At 43.5% G+C, this 19,411-nt stretch overlaps 1 long non-coding RNA gene and 2 other non-coding genes across 3 annotated transcripts in view; all 3 read right to left on the reverse strand.

The window, feature by feature from the left end:
* Positions 1–9,000: 9,000 nt before the first annotated feature.
* The window catches only part of LOC144580976 (uncharacterized), a 29,113-nt gene continuing 18,702 nt past the window's right edge, over positions 9,001–19,411 (reverse strand). Inside the window, exon 3 of the long non-coding RNA XR_013531391.1 lies at positions 9,001–13,445. This is a non-coding gene — a long non-coding RNA (uncharacterized LOC144580976). The remainder of the gene's footprint in view (positions 13,446–19,411) is intronic.
* Positions 9,701–9,841, reverse strand: LOC118150702 (U4 spliceosomal RNA). Its single transcript, XR_004738859.1, has one exon. It is a non-coding gene; the product is annotated as a U4 spliceosomal RNA (small nuclear RNA).
* Positions 16,933–16,994, reverse strand: LOC118150794 (U7 small nuclear RNA). The gene has a single exon (XR_004738931.1). It is a non-coding gene; the product is annotated as a U7 small nuclear RNA (small nuclear RNA).

The following is a 19,411-nucleotide window of genomic DNA, read 5'->3' on the forward strand; positions in this document are numbered from 1 at the left end:
GTGGCTTAAACAATAGAAATGTGTTTTCTCACAGTTCTGGAGGCCAGAAGTCCAAGTCAAGGTGTGGACAGGTTTGGTTTCTTCTGGGGCTTTTCTCATTGGCTTGCAGATGGTCTCCTTCTCACTGTCCTAACGTGGTTGCCCTGTGGGCTCTGTATTGTCTGTGTCCTGATCTCTTCCCTCTATGGATACCAGTCATATTGGATTAGTGTCCACCTGTATGATCTCTTGTTACCTCAACTGCCTCTTTAAAAGTTATGTCTCCAAATACAGCCATATTCTGGGGACATGGAGATTAAAACTTCAACATATGAATGTTGAGGAGAACACAATTCAGCCCACAATAGAAGCCAACAAGAGTGTTGCTTATAAAATAAAATTAAAAATCAGCCAGGACCAGGCACAGTGTCTCACACCTGTAATCCCAGCACTTTGGGAGGCCAAGGCAGGCAGATTGTTTGAGGCCAGGAGTTGAAGACCAGTTTGGCCAATATGGTGAAACCCTGCCTCTAATAAAAATACAAAAATTAGTCAAGCATAGTGGCACGATCCTGTAGCCCCAGCTACTCAGGAGGCTGAGGCAGAATAATTGCTTGAATCCAGGAGGTGGAGGTTGCAGTGAGCCAAGAATGCACCACTGCACTGTTGTCTAGGTGACAGAGTGAGACTCCATCTCAATCAATCAATCAATCAATAACAGACAAGAATCAGGCACAACTCCCCTACTATAAGTTCTCAATAGTTAAACAGGGTTGGATTGCTATAGAAGACCCATGAGACCCAGCATGAGAGTGCTTATAAACGTACAGTTTATTTGAGGATAATGACACAATGCAGCAGGAAAGCAAGAATATGCATCTGATACTGTTTGGCTCTGTCCCTACCCAAATCTCATCTTTAATTCCCACATGTTGTAGGAGGGACCCAGTGGGAGGAACCCAGTGGGAGGTAACTGGATCATGGGGGCAGGTCTCTCCCATGGCGTTCTCATGGTTGTCGGTGGGTCTCACAAGGTCTTATGGTATTACAAGGGGGAGTTTCCCTGCACAAGCTCTTCTTCTTTGCCTGCTATCATCCATGTAAGGTGTGACATGCTCCTCCTTGTTTTCTACCATGAATGTGAGGCTTCCCCAGACACATGAACTGTAAATCTATATTAAACCTCTTTCATTAGTTTTTTGGGTTTTGTTTTTTGTTTTTGAGATGGAGTCTTGCTGTGTCACTCAGGCTGGAGTACAGTGGTGCAATCTTGCCCACTGCAACATCCACCTCCTGGCTTCAAGCGATTCTCCTGCCTCAGCCTCCTGAATAGCTGGGACTACAGGTGCACACCACCATGCTGGGCTAATTTTTGTATTTTGTTTTTTCTTTTCTTTTTTTATTTTTGTATCTTTAATAGAGACAGGGTTTCAGCATGTTATCCAGAATGGTCTCAATCTCCTGACCTTGTGATCTGCCTGCCTCGGCTTCCCAAAGTGCTGGGATTACAGGCATGAGCCACTGTGCCCAGCAAATCTCTTTCTTTTGTAAATTGCCCAGTCTCAAGTATGTCTTTATCAGTGGTGTGAAAACAGATTAATATAGTAAATTATTTTAGTTGTTGTTGAAAAGATACCTGAAAACGTGGAAGCAACTTTGGAACTGGGTAACAGGCAGAGGTTGGAACAGTTTGGAGGCCTCAGAAGAAGACAGGAAAATGTGGGAAAGTTTGGAGCCTCATAGAGACTTGTTGAATGGCTTTGACAAAAATGCTGATAGTGATATGAACGATGAGATCCAGGCTGAGGTGGTCTCAGATGGAGATGAGGAACTTGTTGGGAACTGGAGCAGTGGTGAGTCTTGTTATGTTTTAGCGAAGAGACTGGTGGCATTTTGCCCCTGCCCTAGAGATTTGTGGAACTTTGAACTTGAGGGGATGGTTTAGGGTAGCTAGCGGAAGAAATTTCTAATCAGCAAAACATTCAAGAGGTGACTTGGGTGTTGTTAAAGACATTCCATTTTATAAGGGAAGCATGGTTTAAAAGTTTGAAAATTTGCAGCCTGACACTGTGATAGAAAAGAAAACCCCATTTTCTGAGGAGAAATTCAAGCCAACTGCAGAAATTTGTGTAAGTAGTGAGGAGCTGAATATTAATCCCCAAGACAATGGGGAAAATGTCTCCAGGGCATGTCAGAGGTCTTCATGGCAGCGCCTCGCATCACAGGCCGGGGCCTAGCAAGGAAAAATGATTTTGTGGGCTGGGTCCAGGGTCCCTGTGCTGGCGCAGCTTAGGGACTTGGTGCCCTGTGTGCCAGTCACTCCAGCCGTGACTAAAAAGGTACAGCTCGGGCGGTGGCTTCAGAGGCTGCAGGTTCCAAGCCTTGGCAGCTTCCATATGGTGTTGAGCTGCGGGTACACAGAGATCAATAATTGAGGTTTGGGAACCTCCGCCTACATTTCAGAGGATTTATGGAAAGACTTGGATGTCCAGGCATCCAAGGATTCTCATGGGGAACCTCTGCTAGGGCAGTGCAGAAGGGAAGTGTGGGGTCAGAGCCCCCATAGAGAGTCTCTACTCTTTAACAGCTCCACTGCCCAGTGGAGCTGTTAGAAGAGGACCACTGTCTTCCAGACCCCAGAATGGTAGATCCAACTATAGTTTGCACCATGTGCCGGAAAAAGCCACAGACACTCAATGCCAGCCCATGAAAGCAGCTGGGAGTGGAGCTGTACCCTGCAAAGCCACAGAGGCGGAGCTGCCCAAGGCCATGGGAACTGACCTCTTGCATCAGTGTGACCTGGATATGAGACATGGAGTCAGGGAGACCACTTTGGATCTTTAAGATTTGACCCTACAGGACTTCGAACCTGCATGGGGCCTATAGCCCCTTTGTTTTGGCCAATTTCTCCCATTTGGAATGGCTGTATTTACCCTATGCCTGTACCCATATTGTATCTAGGAAGTAACTAACTTGCCTTTGATTTTACAGGCTCATAGACAGAAGGGACTTGCTTTGTCTGGGATGAGACTTTGGACTGTATACTTCCGAGTTAATGCTGAAATGAGTTAAGACTTTGGGGGACTGTCGGAAAGGCATGATTGGTTTTGAAATGTGAGAACATGAGATTTGGGAGGGGCCAGGGGTGGAATGATATGGTTTGGCTGTGTCCCCACCCAAATTTCATCTTTAATTCCCATGTATTGTGGGAGGGACTCAGTAGGAGGTAATTGGATTATGGAGGCAGGTCTTTCCCTTGGTGTTCTCGTGGTTGTGGTTGGGTCTCACAAGATCTGATGGTAGTACGAGGGGAAGCTTTCCTACACAAGCTCTTTTCCTTTGTCTGCTGCAATCCATGTATGATGTGACTTTCTCCTCCCTGCCTTTGCTGTGATTGTGAGGCTTCCCCAGCCATGTGGAACAATTTTTCCAAAATTGTGAGGAAAACAGTTCTGGAAACTTTTGTAAAACCAGAGTCTATTGGGTTTTCTATGAATATAATAAAAGTTGGATAATATCTGGATCTTTTTTCTGACAATTATTCCTATTGTACTGGTTTTAGCAAAAGCTAAATGAAAACCAGAGCAAGAGAAAGAGAGAGAGTAAATAAAATAAAACTTTATTTATTTTATTTATTTATTTAAAATAGAGATGTGGTCATCTGGGCGCGGTGGCTCACGTCTGTAATCCCAGCACTCTGAGAGGCCAGGGCGGGCAGATCACGAGGTCAGGAGTTCAAGATCGGCCTGGCCAACATGGTGAAACCCCGTCTCTACTAAAAACACAAAAATTAGCCCAGCATGGTGGTGCGCACCTGTAGTCCCAAGTACTCAGGAGACTGAGGCAGGAGAATTGCTGGAACCTGGGAGGCAGAGGTTGCAGTGAGCCAAGATCGCACCATTGCACTCCAGCCCAGGCAACAGAGAGAAACTCTGTCTCAAAACAATAAAATAAAATAAAATACAGATGGGGTCTGGGCTCAAGCAATCTGTCCACCTCGGTCTCCCAAAGTGCTGGACTTACAGGCACAAGCCACCACATCTGGTGAGTTTATTTATTTATTACATATCCATATGACCAGTTCAGGATGGTGGGGACATCCTTGCTCTACAAGACTATTCAGTGATCCATTATTGTCCAGCCATCTACTGGGGTATTATGCTCATCTGCACAGTTGAAGCTAAGTTACAGTTGTACCGATATTATAGCCTGTGGGGAGCAGGGTGGGAGAAAAGTCTACGACAAGCAATTTCCTTTTAAGCAATTGAGGGGTACATTGAAACCTATCTCTTCTGTGCATATTCCACTGGTGCAAACACGGTGATATGGCTGCAGGTAACTTTAAGAAAAACTGGAAAATGGGCTGGGCGTGGTGGCTCACTCCTGTAATCCAAGCACTTTGGAGGCCAAGGCGGGCGGATTACCTGAGGTCAGGAGTTCAAGATCAGTTCAACATGGTGAAACCCCGTCTTAAAAAAATAAAAAAAGAAAAAGAAAAACTGGAAAATGTCGTCTCTCTCAGTCATGTGCTTTAAAGCCATATTTCTGAGGAGGAAGGGGAGAATAGATTTTGGAAGACAACTAACAGTCTTCTACACATATCACTTCATTTTTTTGTCTTATTGGATTGATTAGAACATACAAAACAATGTCGAATAATAGTGATAGCATCCTTCTCTCTTTCCCAATTTTAGTGAAAATGGGACTTCGTATTTTCATTTAGTATAATGTTTGCTGTTGAGTGTCGGCAAGAAGTCTTTAACATGTTTAAATAGTTCGTTCTTTCTTTGTTTGTTTCTTTTTCTTCCTTTTTTTTGAGACAGAGTCTCACTCTGTAGCCCCATCTGGAGTGCAATGGCATGATCTCAGCTCACTGCAACCACCATCTCATGGGTTCAAGTGATTCTTCTGCCTCAGCCTCCCGAGTAGCTGGGGCTACATGTGCACGTCATCACACCCGGATCATTTTTGTATTTTTAGTAGAGACAGGGTTTCACCATGTGGGCCAGGCTGGTCTCAAATTCTTCACCTCAAGTGGTTCACCTACTTCTGCCTCCCAAAGTGTTGGGGTTACAGGGGTGGGCCACCATGCCCAGCCTATAGTTCCTTTTTAATTTCTATTTTACTTTGAAATTTTATTAGAAATGGCTGTTGAATTTTTGATGCCTTTTCATTTTCTATTGGCATAATAACATGGGTTTTCTCCTTTAATTGCTTCACGTCATGAATTATGTGAATAGAGTTTTTGGAGTCTTGCTATGTTGCCCAGGCTGGAGTGCAGTAGTCATTCATGGGTGCATTGATAGTACACACTACAGCCTTGAACCCCTGGCCTCCAGAGATCTTCCCACCTCAGCCTCCTGAGTAGCTGAGACTATAGACACATACCACATCTAGCAATGTTAATAGATTTCTTAATGTTGAATCATTTTTGCTTTTGTAATTATAATTTTGTACAGGCAGGATCATGTTATGTTGCCTGGCCTCAAACAATCCTCCCAACTTGGCCTCCCAAAATAAAGCTGGAATTACAGGAGTGAGACACTGTGCTCAGCTTTTTTTTTTTTTTTTTTTTTTTTGCTTTTCTTAAATGGATCCTACTTGGTCGTGGTACATTATTCTTTGTCACACTGCTAGATTCAGTTTATTAATATTTTATTTGGAATATCTACATTTGTATTTTGTACAAATATTATCATATTTAAATATATTATATTACCACATGTAAGGCTATGCTAGCTTTACAAAATAAATTTCGGATCTTTTCATCTTTTTCTGTGGTCTGAGGACTGGTGCCTCTCCCTAACCTATTACCATCTATGATGAGATAAATACAGAAATTGAGAGGGTTTAGAAGCTGTTATAGCAATTTGACATCACTATGACATCCAAGCAGTGATCAGTGGACTCATCAATGAGTAATGTATTCAGGTTTCTGTAATTATGTTCTTTGTCCCTATGCTAAATTTTCTTTTCTTTTTTTTTTTTTTGAGACAGAGTCTCACTCTGTCACCCAGGCTGAAGTGCAGTGGCCTGATCACAGCTCACTGAAACCTCCACCTCCCAGGTTCAAGCAATTCTCCTGCCTCCAGAGTAGCTGGAATTACAGGCATGCACCACCACATCTGGCTAATTACTGTATTTTTAGTAGAGACAGGGTTTCACCATGTTGGCCAGGCTAGTCTTGAACTCCTGACCTCAGGTGATCCACCCACCTCAGCCTCCCAAAGTTCTGGGATTACAGGCAGGAGCCACCGTGCCCAGTCCTAGGTTAAATTTATTTTGATTATTATTATTATTTTTTTTTTTTGAGATGTAGTCTTGCTTTGTCGCCAGGCTGGAGTGCAGTGGCAGGATCTCGGCTCACTGCAACCTCTGCCTCAAAGGTCAAGCGATTCACCTGCCTCAGCCTCTCAAGTAGCTCGGACTATAGATGCATGCCACCATGCCCAGCTAATTTTTGCATTTTTAGTAGAGATGGGGTTTCACCATGTTGGCCAGGATGGCCTCGAACTCCTGACCTGAGGTTATCTGCCTGCCTTGGCCTCCCAAAGTGCCGGGATTACACACTTAAGCCACCACACCCAGCCTATTTTGATTATTTTTAAAGGAAATTTAATTTTATTTCTGATTATTTTTAAAATTTGAAAACTGGTCTTGCACTTTATGTCTGCTTATTATTTAATTTTTCTAGTCTTTTAAATTAAAATTGGCAAAAGAAAAAAATTAATTCATTAATTAAAATTGGAAAAAGTAGGCCATGGTGGCTCACGCCTGTAATCTCAACACTTTGGGAGGCCAAGGTGCATGGAGGCCAGGAGTTTGAGACCAGCCTGGCCAACATGGTGAAACCCTGTCTCTACTAAATATACAAAAATTAGTCTGGTGTGGTGGTGCACCTGTAGTCCCAGCTTCTCAAGGGGCTGAGACATGAGAATCATTTGAACCCAGGAGGCAGAGGTTGCCATAAGCCATGATCGTGCCACTGCTCTCCAGCCTGGGTGACAGAGCAAAACTCTGTCTCAAAAAAAAAAAAGAAAAAGAAATGACAAAATTATATGTCCACAATAACTCTAAGTTTTAAAAAAACTTGTTCATCACTACAGATATTTTGAAAAACACTGTCTAGAATGGACTAGAAAACATTGAAATTATTTGTTTTTTAAAGTTTAGCTAATATTGGGTGGGAACAGTGGCTCACGCCTGTAATCCTGGCACTTTGAGAAGCCAAGGTGGAAGGATCACTTGAGCTCAGGAGTTCAAGACCAGCCTGAGCATGAGCAACATAGTGGGAACCTGTCTCTATTTTTTTTTTAATCAAAGCATTAAAAAAAATAAATAAAGGTGGCCGGGCGTAGTGGCTCACGCCTGTAATCCAAGCACTTTGGAGGCCAAGGCAGGCGGATCACCTGAGTTCAAGACCAGCCTGACCAACACGGTGAAACCCCGTCTTAAATAAATAAATAAAGGTTAGCTAAAAGCCAACTGGACCTGGTGACTCTCTGTTCTCTTCTATGGTTATTGCTCTTTTCAGGTTCTCTACTTCTTGGGTCAATTTTGGTAGTTTATAGTTTGCTAGGAAACCAGTCATTCCCTCTACAAATTCACATTTTTTTACCCACAATAGTTTCTTAAAATCTTTATCATATATCTATGTTTTTATCAACTTGCTCATTTCTAATTTTTTTAACCTCCTTTCCCCTTCCTTTCTTCTTTATTTTCTTCCTACCTTAATCAGGCTAGCTGAGAATTTCTCTGTTTTATTGGTCCTTTCAAAAAAACAAACCAAAAAAACACCTTCTTTGGGGGCTGGGCGGGAGGGTCCAGCCCAGGGTTGAGAACTGGGTTAGTGCAGGGCCGGTCTGAGCCGAAGGAAAGGAGCGGCGAGGAGGTTCAGTGGACTCAGCGGGCCAAGGAGAATTCCTAGGGCCGGACCTAGGGTTTTCCGGGCCCTATCTTCTGGCGCCGCCGCCCCGGATGTCATCTTTTCCTCCTTTGTCACCGCTTCCCCCTCTCCTCCACCCGCGCTGGGCTCGCGGTGCCTGGTCCCTCTTGGAGCCGCTTCTGCCACCGCCGCCGCCGCCGCTGCTACTCAGTTCACCCTCTTGCACCAGATGGCCAATCGAGTGATCTGGCTGTACACAGTGGTAGTCAGTCTCGGGACCTCAGCTGAAAGCACAGCTAGAAGAGTGGCTTTCACAGACAGGATTGGTTAACAAAAAGACTCTCCAGAGCCATTATCACACTCCATGGGTCTTTTTCTTACTGGTGCTTACAGCCTTCCCATCATGTGTCCCCTGTCGATGTGCATATGAATAGACACAGGACACCTCTGTATGACCTCCCTATTGAGCAAACGCTGTATGGAGAACCAAAACTTGAACACAGTATGACATACATTGGTCTTATACTGTTAAAGCCATGGAGAACCGTAAGGATGAGCTTACCATCATTCCTGTACTGGTTGGAACTCTGAGTGAGTCAAAAGAACGGGAATCCAGGAAACTCTACAATACATAGCTAGTGCAGCACTGTCCAATAGAAAGATAACACAAGCCACAAATGTGAGCTATGAGTGTCATTTTATACGCTCTAGTAGCTATATTAGAAAAAGTTAAACAAGTAAAATAAATCTTAATAGATCTTAATAGATTTATTTTATTATTATTATTATTGTTGTTTTGGCCCTCTGATCTCAAAAGATGAAGCAGAGGACCTATTATTATTATTATTATTTTGAGATGGAGTCCCGCTCTGTTACCCAGGCTGTTTTGCAATGGCACAGTCTTGTCTTACTGCAACCTCCACCTCCTAGGTTCAAGCAATTCTCCTGTCTCACTCTCCCAAGTAGCTGGGACTACAGGCGTGTGCCACCACACTTAACTAGTATTTGTATTTTTAGTAGAGACAGGGTTTCACCATATTGGTCAGGCTGGTCTTGAACTCTCGACCTCAAGGTGATCCACCCGCCTTGTCCTCCCAACGTGCTGGGATTACAGATGTGAACCACCTCACCCAGTCTAATCTTAATACATTTAATCATATATATCCAAAATAGATCATAATCAATTAATGTGAAAAGTATGAAATATTTTACATTTTTTGCATTCCAAATCTTTGAAATCTTGTCTGTTTACACTTACAGCACATTTCCAATCAGATTAGATTTGCTGCATTCCAAGTACTCAATAGTGACCACCATATTGGACAGTGCAGTTTCTTCTATTCCTGCCATTGAGGTCAAAAGTTCTGGACAGTTACTCTGCTGAACCTCCAGGAGATACTTAGAAATATATTAACTATTTACAATCTAATCTAGATAAAACATGTGGTAGTACTACAGAACAACAATTTTAACAATTAAAGAAATACAATACTATAACGTGAAATATGTCCCAATGGGTATCAGTAAATGCTCTCAGAGAGCTCCAGAATATTGAGACAACTGTGAGCTTTTCCTGCTTGAATTCTGCCCAGTCAAGCCAGTGTAGAAATTGGCAGGAAAGCCAAATAAGTTGGGCAGCTGGAGCACTGAAGCTCTGGATTTTCAGGGACGCCACTGCATGTACCCATATTCCGTCCACAGTCCCAGCCCAGGCCTGTCCTTCCCCAAATACTGTTTCTAATCCTGAGGGACACTGAAACCTCAAACTAATAGAATGTTCTCTTGTTTTCTAGTAGGAGTAGCCCTTTTTATTTTATTTTATTTTATTTTATTCAGTCGCCATAGAGACTGTCAAAAATTGCCAATGCCAACTATATTGCAAGTCATCAAGGCGGGGTATTGGGAAGAGTTTTCAATTAGCAATACTCTCGCCTCAGATAAACCTCATTGGCTACGATACTGCCACTGAGCAAAGCTGGAGTAGCCCTTTTAAAATTTGAATTGATTGGCCGGGCAGGTTGGCTCACGCCTGTAATCCCAGCACTTTGGGAGGCCGAGGCGGGTGGATCACTTGAGGTCAGGAGTTTGAAACCAGCCTGGCCCACATGGTGAAACCCTGTCTCTACTAAAAATACAAAATTTTGGGGGGTGATGTCACATGCCTGTAGTCCCAATTACCTGGGAGGCTGAGGCAGGAGAATCGCTGGAACCCAGGAGGCAGAGTCTGCAGTGAGCCAAGATCCTGCCACTGTACTCCAGGCTGGGCAACAGAGTGAAACTCTGCCTCAAAAAAAATTTTTTTGAATTGATTACAAATTTCTTCCTCCTTTAGGACAGTGGAAGAAAGGCCATCATGAAAATATTTTGATTTACAGTCCCCACCATGGCAGGCGGCCCTTTAAATGCTACTTGTTTTGCCTAATACATAATTTAACAGATCCTAAATGTCCACTCTTTGAAATTTTGTGCACATGTATTCCACTTGAACCATTTTGTAAATTGCACAGAGACCCCAAACGGTGGAAGCATTAATAGATTGAATTTACTTTTTTTGAAAGCCAGCTTTTGGGTTTTGGCTTTACACATTTTTGTTTATTTTTGTGGCAGAAACAGAGAGGCATTACTCAGCTCCCACTTCAAGAAAGCTCTCACGGTCCTGCTGCAAGGAGTGTGGTTAGCTGTTAAGGCCATCAGCTGTTAGTAGCTCCAAGGTTAGACCACCTCAGTTTCTGAGCCAAGATCATTGTCTTTTCAGGATGCACATGACTAATGATGGAGCAAAGGGAGATGTGGGTATATATCCTTTTCTGCTCAATGCACAGCTCCTCTGATGGACGATCTTTGCTCCAGAGCTCACCAGGGGAGTGGCAGGCTTTCTCAGGTCCACATTGCAGTCGTACAACACCCCCTTCCCTTTTTTCCACAGGCATTACTCCTCTATAAACCTTTTGTACCCTTAACTCCTTAGTATCTGTTTCCCTGGCAACCCAACCTGTGACAAGTTTCTATGTCATTCATTTGAGCTTTACCTTTCATTAGTTCCTTATTTGTATTTCTTTTGGATAATTTTGTGGCTTTGAAGTTGTGCTTGTAGAATATTATGCAGTGCACATATTTTCCATTTTTCTTTTTTGATAATAAGCGCATTTACAATGGAGTAGTGCAAACTACTGGATTTGAATGCTTTTTTTTTTTTTGAGACAGAGTCTCACTCTGTCGCCAAGGTCTATGTAGGTGATGTAGATGTAGAAAGTGGCTAGATGTGAAAATAAGCAGAGGAAGGGCCTATCGAGAATTGGGAAATACAAGACTACTCTAAAAGCATTCAAGGCGAGGCGCGGTGGCTCACGCCTGTAATCCCAGCACTTTGGGAGGCCAAGACGGGTGGATCAGGAGGTCAAGAGATCGAGACCATCCTGGTCAACATGGTGAAACCCCGACTCTACTAAAAAAAAAAAACAAAAATTAGCGCATTTGTGATTCCTGATGTAGAGCTATACATTTTCTTCTAAATAGAGGCTTAGATGATCCCATAGGTTTTGTTATAAAGCATTTCCCTTTTTGTTACTTCCTGAAAAATTTATAGCTTCTATCTTTCCTTTTTTAATCTAGGAGTTACTTGGGGGTTTCTTTATGGTTTTTTTTTTTTCTTGAGATATAGTCTTGCTCTGTCGCCCAGGCTGGAGTGCAGTGGCATGATCTCAGCTCACTGCAACCTCTGCCTTGCAGGTTCAAGTGATTCTCCTGCTTCAGCCTCCCAAGTAGCTGGGATTACAGGCACATGCCACAACACCCATCTGGGATTTTTTTGTAATTTTTAGGTAGTGATGGTGTTTCACCATGTTAGCCAGGCTGGTATTGAACTCCTGAACTCAAGTGATCCACCTGCCTTGGCCTCCCAAAGCTCTTTCTTTTTTTTCAGGCTGGAGTACACTGGCACGATCATGGCTCACTGCAGCTTTGACCTCCCATGCTCAAGCAACCCTCCCACATTAGCCTCTAGGGTAGCTGGGACTACAGGAATGCACCACCATGTCTGGCTACTTTTTTTCTTTTCTTTTTTTTTTTTGGAAATGAGGTCTCACTATGTTGCCCAGGTTTTTAACTTGAACAAATTTTTTGTAGAGACAAGAGTCGTGCAATGTTGCCCAGACTGGTATCAAACTCCTGGTATCAGGTAATCCTCCATCCTTGGTCTCCCAAAGCACTGGGAGTACAGGCATGAGCAAATGTACCCAGCCATGATCTAGGGGTATCTAGGAGACTGTTCCTCAGTTTCTAAATAGGAAAGAGATTTTGACCATCTTTTATTATTCATTTCAAATTTTACTGGCTTATAATGAGAATGTGTAGGCCGGGCGTGATGGCTCATGCCTGTAATCCAAGCACTTTGGAGGCCAAGGTGGGTGGATCACCTGAGGTCGGGAGTTCATGACCAGCCTGACCAACATGGTGAAACCCCGTCTTTTTTTAAAAAAAGAGAGAATGTGTAGCCTCTACAAATCTCTGCTTCTTTAAATTCATGAAGTTTTCCTCTGTGAAGCAGCACACAGCTGATGGACATTAGAACATAATTTACACTAAAACATTTTTTTCCGATTTCCCAAGAGCTAGAAAACCAAATAATTTACACTATAAAATGTGTGTGGAGGCCAGGCACAGTGGCCCATGCCTGTAATCCCAGCACTTTGGGAGGCAGAGGTGGACAGATCACCTGAGGTCAGGAGCCTTATCAACATGGAGAAACCCCATGTCTACTAAAAGTACAAAATTAGCCAGGTGTTGTGGCACACGCTTGTAATCCCAGCTACTCAGGAGGCTGAGGCAAGAGAATCACTTGAACCCAGGAGGCAGAGGTTATAGTGAGCGGAGATCGTGCCACTGCACTCCAGCCTGGGCCACAAGAGTGAACCTCCATCTCAAAAATAAAAATTAATTAATTAATTAGTTAATTAAAATGTGTGTAAAGATATACATATATATGATGATATATTGAACTTGTCACAGTATTCAATCATCTATTCTCTAGCTTATTTTTCATCTATTTGATCATTCAAATTCTGAGAGAGATATATTATAATCTCCCTTTATGGTAGTGATTTTCTATCAAAATCTTCTTGGGTTTCTGAGAGTTTGCTGTAAATATTAAGCTGCTATAATAATGTAGTACATAAAAGTTTGTGATTCATCACTTCAACAAGGATGGAACCATTTATGCCCCCTTTTCGTTTTGTTCACTGCATTTGATCTTGAATTCCACTTTTTTCTAATAAACCTTGGTGACTTAAGCAACACATTTATAACCTCACAGTTTCTGTGTGTCAGGAGCTAGGCTTGACCTAACGGGGTCTTCTGCTTCAGATTCTCTCATAAGATTGCAATCAAGCTATACATTTAGGGTCTTTCACAGGCTGCAATCAAGGTATCAGCTGGGGCTGCAGTCTTATCTCAAGGCTCACCATGACAGGATGCACTTCCAAGGTCACTCCTATAGTTGCTGGCAGGACTCGGCTCCTTGCTGGCTGTTGGACTGAAGGCCTCAGGTCCCTGCCAGGGGGCCCTCTGCATCAGAGTAATCACACTGGAAGAGCCAGAGACAGAAGATGAGCAAGATACAGAAGCTACAGTCTTTTGTAACATACCTAAGAAATTGACATCTCATCACTTTTGCCATAGCCCATTTGTTACAAGCAAGTCCCTGGATCCAACACAAGAGGAGGGATTTACAAGAGGGTGAATACGAAGAGGTGAGGATCGTTGGGAGCCATTTTAGAAGCAGCCTACCATAGCTTGGTACAGGATTTTATTTTAATTATTTGTTTAGAGGCAGAATTTCCCTCTTGTTGCCCAGGCTGGAGTGCAATGGCACAAATCTCAGCTCACTGCAACCACCGCCTCCTAGGTTCAAGTGATTCTCCTGCCTCAGCCTCCTGAGTAGAGATGGTGTTTCACCCTGTTGGCCAGGCCAGTCTCGAACTCCTGACCTCAGGTGATCCACCCACCTCGGCCTCCCAAATTGCTGGGATTACAGCCATGAGCCACAGCAACTGGCTAAATATAAATCCTTATTTTTTTTTTCTTTTGGAGACAGAGTCTTGCTGTGTCGCCCAGGCTGGAGTACAGTGGCGCGATCTTGGTTCACTGCAACCTCTGCCTCCTGGGTTCAGGTAATTCTCCTGCCTCAGCCTCATGAGTAGCTGGGATTACAGGCGCCCACCACCACGCCTGGCTAATTTTTGTATTTTTAGTAGAGACAGGGCTCATCATGATGGCCAGGCTGATGTTGAACTCCTGGCCTCCAGTAATTCACCCGCCTCAGCCTCCCAAAGTGCTGGGATCACAGGCATGAGCCACCGTGCCCAGCCTGGTACAAGATTTTTAGTTAACAGCTCTTTTCTCCCAATTTTCTGTAGATGGTATTCCACTGTTTTGTAGGTTTCTGTGTTGTAGATTTTAAAAATAAAAAACAAAAACAACAACAAAAAAAACTAGCCAGGAGTGGTGGTGCACAGCTGTAGTCCCAGCTACTTGGGAGGCTGAGGCAGGAGGATCAACTGAACCTGGACATGTTGAGGCTGCAGTGACCCGTGATCACACCACAGCACTCCAGCCTGGGTGACAGAGTGAGACCCTGTCTTTAAGAAAGAAAGAAAGGCTGGGTGCAGTGGCTCAAACCTGTAATTCCAGCACTTTGGGAGGCCAAGGCAGGCAGATCACGAGGTCAAGAGATTGAGACCATCCTGGCCAACATGGTGAAACCTTATCTCTACTGAAAATACAAAAATTAGCCTGTAGTCCCAGCTACTTGGGAGGCTGAGGCAGGAGAATTGCTTGAACCTGGGAGGCAGAAAGAAAAGAAAAGAAGGAAGGAAAGAGAGAGAGAAAAAAAAAGAAAGAAAGAGAAAGAAAATGGTGTTACCAGAACCTAAGAATCAGAGTTGGCTCACGTGTGTACTCCCAGCACTTTGGGAGGCCAAGGTGGGAGGATCACCATGTCAGGAGTTTGAGACCAGCCTGGCCAGTATGGTAAAACCCTGTCTCTACAAAGAAAAGAAAAAAAAATCAAGGCAAAAGTTCTCAAATTAAGAAATTTAAAATAAAATAAAATAAAAAGAATCAGGGTTATCCAGTGCAAGCCTGTCCAGCAGAATCTGAGGTTATAGAGGAGCTGCAACCACTACCAGACATATTACCCAAGACAGAAAGGAAAGTCTACAGAAATATCATGGCTTCTCCCTGTTCCCAATCTTCAACATTTTACCAGGGCCTCCCATTGGCCAAAGCCAGCTAGAAGGCAGAATGTGTTCTTTCTGTTTGGAAACTTGCAAGATTTTCTCCTTATACTTGGAATTCAAGGATTTCACAAGGATAAATTCTGATGGGCATCTTTTTTCATTATCATTCATAAGACTCAGTGAACACTTTTAATCTACAAACCCAAATCTTTCTTCAACTCAGGGAAATTTTCTTCTATTATTTATCTAGTTAGGTTTTGGCTTCCTTAGGTTCACTTTGTCCTTCCGGACTCTTATCATTTTCACAGCAGATCTCCTGAGTTCCTTAATCCTCAATGATCTTTTTTTTTTTTTTTTTTTTTTTTTTTTAAGAAACAGTGTCTCGCTCTGTCTCCAGGCTGGAGTACAGTGGTGCAATCTTGGCTCACTGCAACCTCCACCTCCTGGATTCAAGTGTTTCTCCTGCCTCAGCCTCCCGAGTAGCTGGGACTACAGACACGTGACACCATACCTGGCTAATTTTTTGTGTTTTTAGTAGAGACAGGGTTTCACTGTGTTAGCCAAGATGGTCTCGATCTGCTGGCCTCGTGATCTACTTGCCTCAGCCTCCCAAAGTGCTGAGATTACAGGCATGAGCCACCCCACCCGGCCGATTTCTATTTCTTTATATTTTTGTTATCTGTTGAAAGCTATTTCTGGGGAGGAGGCGGGGGGAAAAAAAGGAGAAAGCTGTTTCTTCCACTTGGTCTTCCAGATTACCAATTTGGTTCTTAGTTTAGGATCATCCTCTTTTCCAGTTTGTGCACTATTTTTTTTAATTCTAAAATCATGTTTTCTGGTTGCAGAATGTCTTTTTTGTGCTCTAACTGCACATCCTTGAGAGCTTTCATTACCTGTTTGTTACACTTTATCATTTGACACACGTGTATATGATATACGCCAAGCACTGTTCTAAACATTTTACAAACATTAACTTGTTTAATCATTTACTAATTAATTGTCTCTGACTCTGCCTGTGATTCTGCATCAAAAGAACCCACCTGTCTAGTTGTGTGCGTTAGTCTTCCTCCCTCTGGTTAATAAATGTCTTTAAATGGGTCATTTCTCTTTACCTGCTCATGGTTTAGACTTCTTTGCAGTTAGGTCAGATTAGGGTCTTCTGAGCAGTGGTAAACCAGTGAGTGGTGGAAGACTAAGCAGTTTTTGCTGTTGTAGGTGAGAAGTAGAGTGGATGAAGAAATATTAGCCTTAGTCTTTGCTGGGACATAGGAAGGAAGCCTTTTTGTCCCAAGCCTCCCTGAGTGTAAGTGGCAATCTCTTGTGACCACAGGGGCTGAAAGTAATTCAGGCCAGCAAAATAGTTTTCCTCAAGTTTCATCATGGTCATGTCAATCAGTGAGGTCCCTTAGGACTTCTGGAAAGCAGGTGGGCAGGTTGAACCTTCGTAGAACAGGCTTCATAGGGCAGAGTCAGTCTTTGCTCCAGATTTTTTTTTTTTTAATTTTTAATTTAAAGATTCATTGGCCAGGTGTGGTGGCTCAGGCCTGTAACCCCAGCACTTTGGGAGGCCGAGGCGGGCGGATCACAAGGTCAGGAGTTCAAGACCAGTCTGTCCAACATGGTGAAACTCTGTCTCTGCTAAAAATACAAAAATTAACCAAGCATGGTGGTGCACGCCTGTAATCCCAGCTAATCAGGAGGCTGAGGCCAGAGAATCGCCTGAAACCAGGAGGCAGAGGTTGCAGTGAGCTGAGATTGCACCCCTGCACACGCCAGCCCTGGGCAACAGAGCAAGACTCTATCTAGAAATAAATAAATACATAAAGCTTCATTGAGGGCTTTCCGGTATTTACTAGAAAGTCTGCTAGACAAATTCTAAAAGAGCTGTAACATCATCCCAGGTTTTAAGAGAGGTACCCTGCCCTCCACCACTATCCCATCACTCTCTCCTGGCACTAAGCAGAACAGACAGTCTCAGTCAAGTCATCAGGGGAACTCCAGAGCCAAAATTGTCTCTTTGAAGTATCCCACTGGCCAGGCATGGTGGCTCACGCCTGTAATCCCAGCACTTTGGGAGGCCAAAGTGGGTGGAACACTTGAGGTCAGGAGTTTTGAGACCAGCCTGGCCAATATAGCGAAACCCCATCTCTGCAAAAAATACAAAAATTAACCAGGCATGGTGGCACATGCCGATAGTTCCAGCTACTCAGGAGGCTGAGATGAAGGATCACTTGAACTTGGGAGGTGGAGGCTGCAGTGAGCCAAAATCACACCACTGAACTCCAGCCTGGGTGATGGAGTGAGACCCTGTCTCAAAAAATAAATTTATTTAATTTAAATTAATTTAAGAAATAAAATAAAGTGTCCCACATTGGGCAGAAATGATCAGATGCTAACATCACTGCCATATATAGTCATAGGCTAGATGCTGCTCAAATCTGCTCTCCACCCCCACTAGAAAATTCTAAAAGAAATATAGCCTTAAATACAGCTTTTAGGTTCCATCACCTTACTCTCCAGTAGGATTCAGGAGAAAGAGTGTGTCAGGAACATTTATTCAAGCTTCCACCTTCCCAGAACTTGAGAATACTATTTCTTTTTTTTAACCTTCAAACTACAGAAATATCGTAGCCATGTTAATTTCAAAGAGAAGAACGAAAGAAAATAGGGATAACATCGTTACTGGTTTTCCAAGACCTACAAGTTACATTGTTTTTCTCCTAAATTTGGTCTTGAAATCTTTCTCTGCAGAGGGAGTATAAACTCTAGCCCTGCCCTGATCAGGTTTCAGGGGCTTGTTTGTGGGTATTTACACTGTGCCTTTCACAGGATACTTCTTTATTTTAGCAGATGGCCTAATGCCGAGGTAGCTGACCCATGGTCAGGTGTCCCTCTCCTAGGAAACTTGTTTATACTGGCATCTGCCCTTGAGGCTCTTGTCTGACTTGTGCTCAGTTTATTCCTGCCAAGATAGCCACTCTTTAGGAGAGCTTTCACTGGGAGTAAAATTAGGTCTGTGTGTGTCAGTCAGGTGAGGCGCAGAGAAGACAGCACAACAAAAACACATGAAAAAAACAAAAGCAGTTTATTACTCATAGATCTCAGAGAGAAGAGGGGTGGCAACAAGCAGATTGTCAAACCAGTGAAAGGGGAGTGAGAAACAAAGAAGACCTATGCAGTGAGTCATTCATTGGGGCCCATGATACTACCCCATCAGAGTTCCCTTCCAATTGATGGGGTTAGAGAAAGCAGGAATGAGTTCCATGTGGTTGCATTGTAACAGAGTGGTCACTGCACAGTCCCTGTTGAGAATAGAATAAATGGGGTGAGTCAAATGTGCTGTCACACCTGGCTAATTTTTGTGTTTTGGGTAGAGATAGGGTTTCGCCATCTTACACTGGTCTCAAACTCCTGGCCTCAAGTGATCTGCCCTCCTCAGCCTCCCAAAGTGCTGGGATTACAGGCCTGAGCCATCACGCCAGGCCCAACATCTTAATGTATAAACTGAAATACTTGAAGCAGGGGTGACAAACTCAAAGACTAGGATCAAGCAGGTAAATATGTAAAGGAAGGGACCGGGTATAACCGCATAAGCATTCACTGTGTGAATGGTAAGGACTGCAGCAAATTCCAGAAGGCAAGCTACTCAGCTCCAGCATACATGGCAATCAAAAACATAGTCTGAACCAAAGCCAACATTCTTAACCACAATGCAAGGCAACCAACATTTAGAGCTGGACCTGCACCCATACCACCACTGACCATACAGCAAAAATGCTGCAATAAGATGAGGAATTACAGCTGGGCACAGTGGCTCATGCCTGTAATCCTAGCACTTTGGGAGGCCAAGGTGGGCAGATCACCTGAGGTCAGGAGTTCAAGTACTAGCCTGGCCAGCATGGTGAAACCCTGTCTCTACTACAAATACAAAAATTAGCCAGCCATGGTGGCAGGTACCTGTAATCCCAGCTGCATAGGAGGCTGAGGCAAGAGGATTGCTTGAATCCAGGAGGTAGAGGTTGCAGTGAGCCGAGATCGTGCCATTGCACTCCAGCCTGGGTGACAAAAGCAAAACTCTGTCTCAAAAAAAAAAAAAAAAAAAGATGGGGAATTACATCACTATTATTTTGATTACTCAAGAAAACTGGCCGGTCATGGTGGCTCACGCCTGTAATCCAAGCACTTTGGAGGCCAAGGCTGGCGAATCACCTGAGATCGGGAGTTCAAGACCAGCCTGACCAACATGGTGAAACCCCGTCTTTAAAAAAAAAAAAAAGAAAGAAAACCATAAGGTAGCACTACCAAGATCCCT

This window comes from Callithrix jacchus, chromosome X (genome assembly GCF_049354715.1).
Source record: "Callithrix jacchus isolate 240 chromosome X, calJac240_pri, whole genome shotgun sequence".
NCBI lineage: Eukaryota > Metazoa > Chordata > Mammalia > Primates > Cebidae > Callithrix > Callithrix jacchus.